General features: G+C 54.6%; 1 long non-coding RNA gene across 1 annotated transcript; it reads left to right on the top strand.

The window, feature by feature from the left end:
- Positions 1–292: 292 nt before the first annotated feature.
- On the top strand, positions 293–2,237 carry LOC121034433 (uncharacterized). The gene is made up of 3 exons (XR_005792423.1): positions 293–635; positions 1,006–1,109; positions 2,132–2,237. It is a non-coding gene; the product is annotated as an uncharacterized LOC121034433 (long non-coding RNA).
- Positions 2,238–6,289: the final 4,052 nt, after the last annotated feature.

Consider the following 6,289-nt stretch of genomic DNA (forward strand, 5'->3'; position numbering starts at 1 on the left):
TGCTCTCCAGGAGACCACTGCTCTCCCTGCCAGATCACACGGGGACAGTAGGGATGGCCTTCAGCTCTGAGGTCCTCCACCAGCCCTCATGGGGGAGCTGAAAATGACGGGAAGGGTCAAAGCACTGAGGATTGCCCCACCTTCCTAATAAAAGCGGCTTCAGAGGTTCGACACGGTGCTTGGCCTTCTACCCTCGTCAGCACCCCTGTTGGAGAGTGAGGTCAGCTGGCCTCTGCTTGGACCGCTACCAGACAGGAAGCTCACCGCTTCCTGGGGCAGGTTAGCTAGGGTTGTGAGGAAGCACCCTCCACCTGACTCCTTGTCAAGGCCTCTCCCGGAAAGGGGCCCGTCTGCCGCTGCCTTGCTCCGAGAGCTGACGAGTCTCCAGCAGCCCCCTCACCGGGCTCCCACTGCTGGAGAGCCCCCTCCCCCGAGGCTGGGGCCCGCCCTGCAGCAGGCAGGAGGGAGCCGGCCTCTCTCTGCCCCCGGCAGCAGGAGAGGAACCTGGGAGCCCTTTGGCAGGACCTCGAGGGGGAAGGGACGAGACTGGTAGGACGGGCCAGCAGAAGACTCGTTGGTCTGGAAATGAGAACACCTGAGTCTGTGCGATGCTGAATCTTCCAGTAACTTGCTAGGTAATCTGGGATGAGTTGTTTTGCTTCTCCTGGCCTTTGTTTTCTCATCTGTAGAATGGGGGACGTTCATAACCCCAGACCAGCAGGGCCCATGGGGCTGGTATAAAACCTGATGGGAGGGGTGGTTGCAGGTGAGACCTTTGCACACGCAAGCACTCGGCACAGGTGAGGATGGTGCAGAGAGAAATCATCTCCAGGTGTGACTCTGGACAAATCTGAGCCCCTTTGGAGGCTGTGGGCGGGTCCTCAGGCAGGTGTACCCGTGACCTTAGGACGCCTGCTTCACCAACTTCACAGACCACTGGGTCCTGGGGCTGCGCCATGGGACAAGGGACATGGGGCCGATAGGGCAGTTAGCAGTTCAAAACAGTTTTTAACATATCGAAGCAACCATGGATACGTCATGAAGCAGAAGGAGGACGTGGTGTCCAGACGGAAGCTAAAACCTGAGGCTGAAGACCCTTCAAGACAATGGTAGGCTTTGCCCCGCCTGGCTCTGCCCTGCTCCCTCCCCGCCCCCACTGGTGCCTGTCCCATTTTCTTTCTTTAGGAGCGGGACCTTCAGGGAGAAAGTTTGTGTGGCCCCGGCACCACAGAGTCAACCCAACAAAATCCAATTTCTGATTAACACACACCCCTCCAGGGCCCTCCTTTGTCAACTCCGGTCTTCTTGTTCATTACCGACGTGCCATTGAGAGGTCTTGGCTAAATGTCCAAGCTCATTTCCCTTCCTTAGAAATGATAGTTGCTGTCATCACCATCATCACCTTCTGGCGCAGGCAGGTATCAGAATCCGCTTTTCGGAAAAAGCCAGACCTAAGTAATGAGTCTGTCTGACCCTGGTCTCACCTGGGAAGGCTGGGGCTCAGAGAAGCTCGGGGTGTTCCCCAGGTCATTCCTCAGACAGTCCCAGGCACACAGATCCCCTGGGACCTTGCTGGATGCAGGTTCCGACCGCAAACCTGCATTTCCAGTACTTTCCCCGGGGCAAGTCAGTGCTGCTGGTTCAAGGCCACCCTTGGGCCCCGCAGCCATTCAGTGACTGAGCCGGGGCTGGTGCCTGCCCACCCTCCCTTGCACCTGCCTGCGGTGTGACCTGAAAAGCATTGAGCCTGAGGGCAGGCTTAGGCGGTGCTGCATCCCAAAGAAGCCAGGTCTTCTCTGTCTGTCTGAACAATTAGAAGATTTGTTACAAGACTGTAACAACAGGCTAACATACTGTAGCCTCCAGTGTGACCAGTGACGCAGGCAAGAATCAATGCGTGCTAGGACCACAGGGTAAGAGGCATCGGGTGGCAGGATACCCTCAGTCTTGAAGTGTCCCCCCCCAAAGATTACTTGTTAACTACAGAGGGGAGTGTGCTTTGGTGCTGGGAGACCCGGCAGTCCCCACCCTCACGGGCCATCAGGCTGGACCTTGGCCATGGTGAGATACCACCCTTGCCAGAGATGTTTGGCCTGAGGCTAACACGGGAATCTCGTGGCACCTTCTGCAGGACATCTGGCCTGGGTTCTCCAAAGGATCTAGGACCATGAGGAACAAAGTAGGGGAGACATCACAGCCCGATGCCATACACCATGTTTGATTGGATCCTGGACTGGGAAAAAATAGAAGCCACAAAGAACGTTTGGGAGGCCACCAGGGAAACGTGATGTTAGGTGTCAGGTGTTCGTGTTGTTCGTGTTAGGTGATGTTGCCCAGTTAATGCTGGTTATCTCCGATGTGGAGCTGGTGTGGGATTGTGGAGGGGAATGTCCTGCTCTGGGGACACACACCCTGTGGTGTTCGGGGATGGGCTATCATGAATGCCCACCTTCCTTTTGGATGGTTGGCAAAAGTGAAGTGTGTGTGCGTGTGTGTGTGCGGGGGGGGGACATCCAGAGCCAGCCGGCCACGCACACACACAGAGGTGGAGAGGTCGTGGCGAGATGTTCACAGTCGGTCATCTCAACCATTCAATGGGTTTAGACACGTCTCCAGATAAGAACGAGGGAATCGTTGGAAAAGAACAAAACAGGCACCGAAAAGCCATAAATCCTGACTGAAATCTCTCGGAGAGAACTACAGACAAGACTTAAGACTTCTCTCCTGTGACAGATAAGTGTCTTAAATACCCTCTCCACCCATCTTCTCTGCAGAGTCTCACTTATTATGGAAACGGTTTCCTATAAAATACCCCCTGCCTCTCTTTTTGAATCCTTCTTTTTGAAGGTTAGATGCCCGCGTGTGATGTTTCACTCTGGCATCTACATACTTGGCCAAGTTGCTTAAAAAAAAAAAAATCCTTCTGTGCCTCCGTTTCCTCATTTGTAACACGGGAGAGAATATTAGTACCTACCTACAGTGTTGTCGTGGGGATTAAATATAACGCTCCTGGAGCACTGGGCTGACAGTCAGTGCTTGATAAATGACATGACTGCCCACGGCAGGTTGTCTGGCCCCAGCCCCAGGCTTCGGGAATGCTCGCTGGAGCGAGGGCTGGCCCTGACTGTGGCTTCCCGGCGTCTCTGTCTGTCCATCTCACTGCCGGCAGCCGGACATCGGCACTGTTCGTCCTTGGTCTCCTCCTCTGGCACGTGGGACAGTCGCCCGGAACCCCCGCTTCAGGGCTGGGCATTGCCACGTGCCTTGCTGTGGCCACCAGGTGGAGGCATTTAACGACAGATGTTCTGCTTCCCTAGCTCTCTTCCCAGGCTGACACGCAGGGGCCCCGCTGAGCCAAGAGGAGGTCCTGTTTGCCCCCGGGGCAGGTGGGGGGGACTCTGTATGAGTAAGAAGTACATGTTTGTGGCTTTAAGCCTCTTGGATTTAGAGACTGTTTTGTTTCCAGTACAACCTTATCTATACCGCAGGGCTGCCCTGTCCTGGGCCGAGGCTCCCTGGAATGCTCGTCTAGAGGAAGGCCAGTCTTAACGGTCACTTCCCAAACGTCTCTGACTCCCAGCTGATGCCCTCACCCTGCCAGGAGCCTCTGAGCTCAGCTCTGCCAGCCTCCAGTAGTCCCCTTGCCCTGGCCGAGGGCCCCTGACACGTGATCCCAGAGAGGGCCTCCCCTTGCCCCAAATAGAGGCTCTTATCAGCCAATCTGCTGCAGGACGTTTGGTCGTTGTCTTAGTCTAGACATCAGAATTAAAAATCTCTTATCAGCTCAGATACTTGGGAAGTTGGGTCAAACAGCATCGGGGCCAAAATTCCTTTGCTTCCAGCACAGCTGCTACTGCTGCTACATCAGAGACGATGCTTGCTGGAAATGAAACCAGGAGTCTTGGACTGGAGGTCAGAAAACCTGGGCTCCAGCCCTGGCTCTGCTTCTCACTGTGCGACTTCAGGGACTCTCTTCCTTTCTCGGGGCCAAAGCTTAAAGAGTTCTGCTTTTTCTTGCCTCAGGGCCTTTGCACAGGTTATCCCTGCCTAAAAGCAGCGCTCACCATCTTCCCTCTTCACCTACTTACCTCTTGATTCACCATCACATCTCGGCCTGAAACACAGCGTCATTGTGTTCAAAGCATCCTGCAGGCCGCCTTCAGAGAACACATCTATTTGCTTTCATTACTTAAAGTCATTGTATTAATTACTGCTTGTTCAGAGACTGTCTCTTCTCTGGGCTGTGAGCAACGTGAAAGCAACAATCTGTCCACCTTTCTGTGAAGGAATGAGTGATGCGTGTGAACAGACCTGGGAAGGGCCACCTGACAGCCTGGGCTTGGAGGGTGGAGTTGAAAGGCGCCCAGCCCCACCCCCCCACCTTCTCCCAGAAGTCCCTCTTCCCGCTCCCCTCGGCAAGACACAGGTGTGGCCTGCGTGACTTGGTCCTATGCTGCCCCCTGGTGTCCACTTCGAAGATAACAGTCCCGGGCTCTCCTGCTCCAAGGAGGAAACCGTGTAGGTGCTTTCCGTGTTGTCTTGTTCGTTGCCGACAGCAGCCCTGTGAGACAGCGGTTATTATTGCCGCTTTTTCAGTGAAGAAAGCCCACCTCTGTTCATTTATTTGGAAGATATTTATCGAGTCCCTATTATTTGCCAAGCACTTTGCTCGGAGCTGGTGCTTCACTAGCGAACTTTCTGCCCCAGTGGAGGGGTCGTTCGGGTCTGCCAGGAGGAGGAAGACAGTGAATGCATGGACACACAGAACGTGTATGTGTGTGTGGCCAGGATGTAGATGGCCCGGATGGTAAATGACTTGCCCAAGGTCACACAGATGCCGCTAGATTTGAGTCCAGTTGTCAAGATCACAGCTAAGAGCTGTATGAGCCCCAGCTCCGTGCCAGGTGCTCAACTCAGTGTTCCTTTCATGTGTGTTCACTTGTTTTATCCTGACAACAACCTATTGTTATCCCACTTTGCAGGTGGGGAAACAGAACATCAAGAGGCTAGCTAACTTGCCCAAGGTCACTTAGCTGCAAAAGGGTGGAGCCAGGACTTGACCCCAGGTGGTTTGGCTCCAGAACCTGTCTTCCTCTCACCGTGCCACACGAACCCTAGGGGTTTTGACATCCAAGGTTTCAGTGATGGTGGCCACAAATCCAGGGCCACCTCCTCTCCCTCCCTCCCTAGCCAAGAAGGATCAGAAGAGCTCATCCATCCTGTTCAGTCCCAAACCATCCCAACCCAGTCTGTCTCCAAACCATCCAAGATGGCAGAGTAGCATCCCGTCCCACAGCTTGGCGAGACTGAGGAGGAGAGGGCACTTCCCATGGCTCCTGCCCTCAGGGAACCTGAGGGGTCCACCCCTGGGAGGGAACCAGCCCTGCTAAGCTGGGAGGTGAGGGGCTCGGGGTGCAGACAGTCAGGGAGGGCTTCTAAGAGGAGGTGAGGGGTGGGCTGGGTTTAGAGAAATGAGTGGGATTCAGATGCACAATTCTGTGGGAGGGGCAGAAGCAGAGGGAACGGGCTGGGCTACTACTGGAGAGCGGAAAAGTAAAGGTTTCCGAGGTTCAGGGCTGGCCAGCCAGGCTGAGGAGCTGGGCTGCCTGGGGGCCTTTCAGGGGAAGGACATGGTCAGGTCAGGGCTTTGGCAGAGCCTCTGGCTGCAGAGTGGAGCGGTGGGGGGGTGGGGTGGGGGGGCTGTGAGACCTGAAAGAGGGAGCTGAGATGGGTGCTGTTGCAGGAATCCAGGTGAGAGAGGCAGGGACAGCCAGGGGACAGAGAGGGAGACTCGGGAGGCCGAAGCTAAAGGTGAGTTTTGGAATCACATAGTCTGCCCCCCTCCGCCTGCCACTTCCCTGCCTCCAGTATCCCCTCACTCATTCCACTCTGCACTCTTGCTTTGTTAAAGAACAGTTTTTCGGACACTTGCTAAAATAGTAAAGGGTTTATTTAAGACTATTGTTAATAGGGGAGAGAGGCTGAGTTGAACTCTGAATACAGCAAAGACAGCAGGGGATTTACAGCAAGGAGCAGGGGAGGCGTTCAGAGGATGAAATGACTAAGAGGAGAAAGGGTAGGGAAGTGCCTGCTAAACTGGCCTCACAGGATCCTTGCTAAAGGCAGGCCAAGAACTTAGTAGATATCAAGGGTAGGGGGATTCTTGCTAAACTGAGCAGAGTTCTTTGCTAAAACATACACACACGTGCGTGATCCTGTGTGGGTACACGTGTATGTGCACACATAGACACACACGCCTACATATACGCACGAACTCATATAGACACCC

The sequence above is a fragment of the Herpailurus yagouaroundi genome, unplaced genomic scaffold (genome assembly GCF_014898765.1).
Source record: "Herpailurus yagouaroundi ecotype Mexico unplaced genomic scaffold, PumYag 160, whole genome shotgun sequence".
In the NCBI taxonomy this organism is placed as follows: Eukaryota; Metazoa; Chordata; class Mammalia; order Carnivora; family Felidae; genus Herpailurus; species Herpailurus yagouaroundi.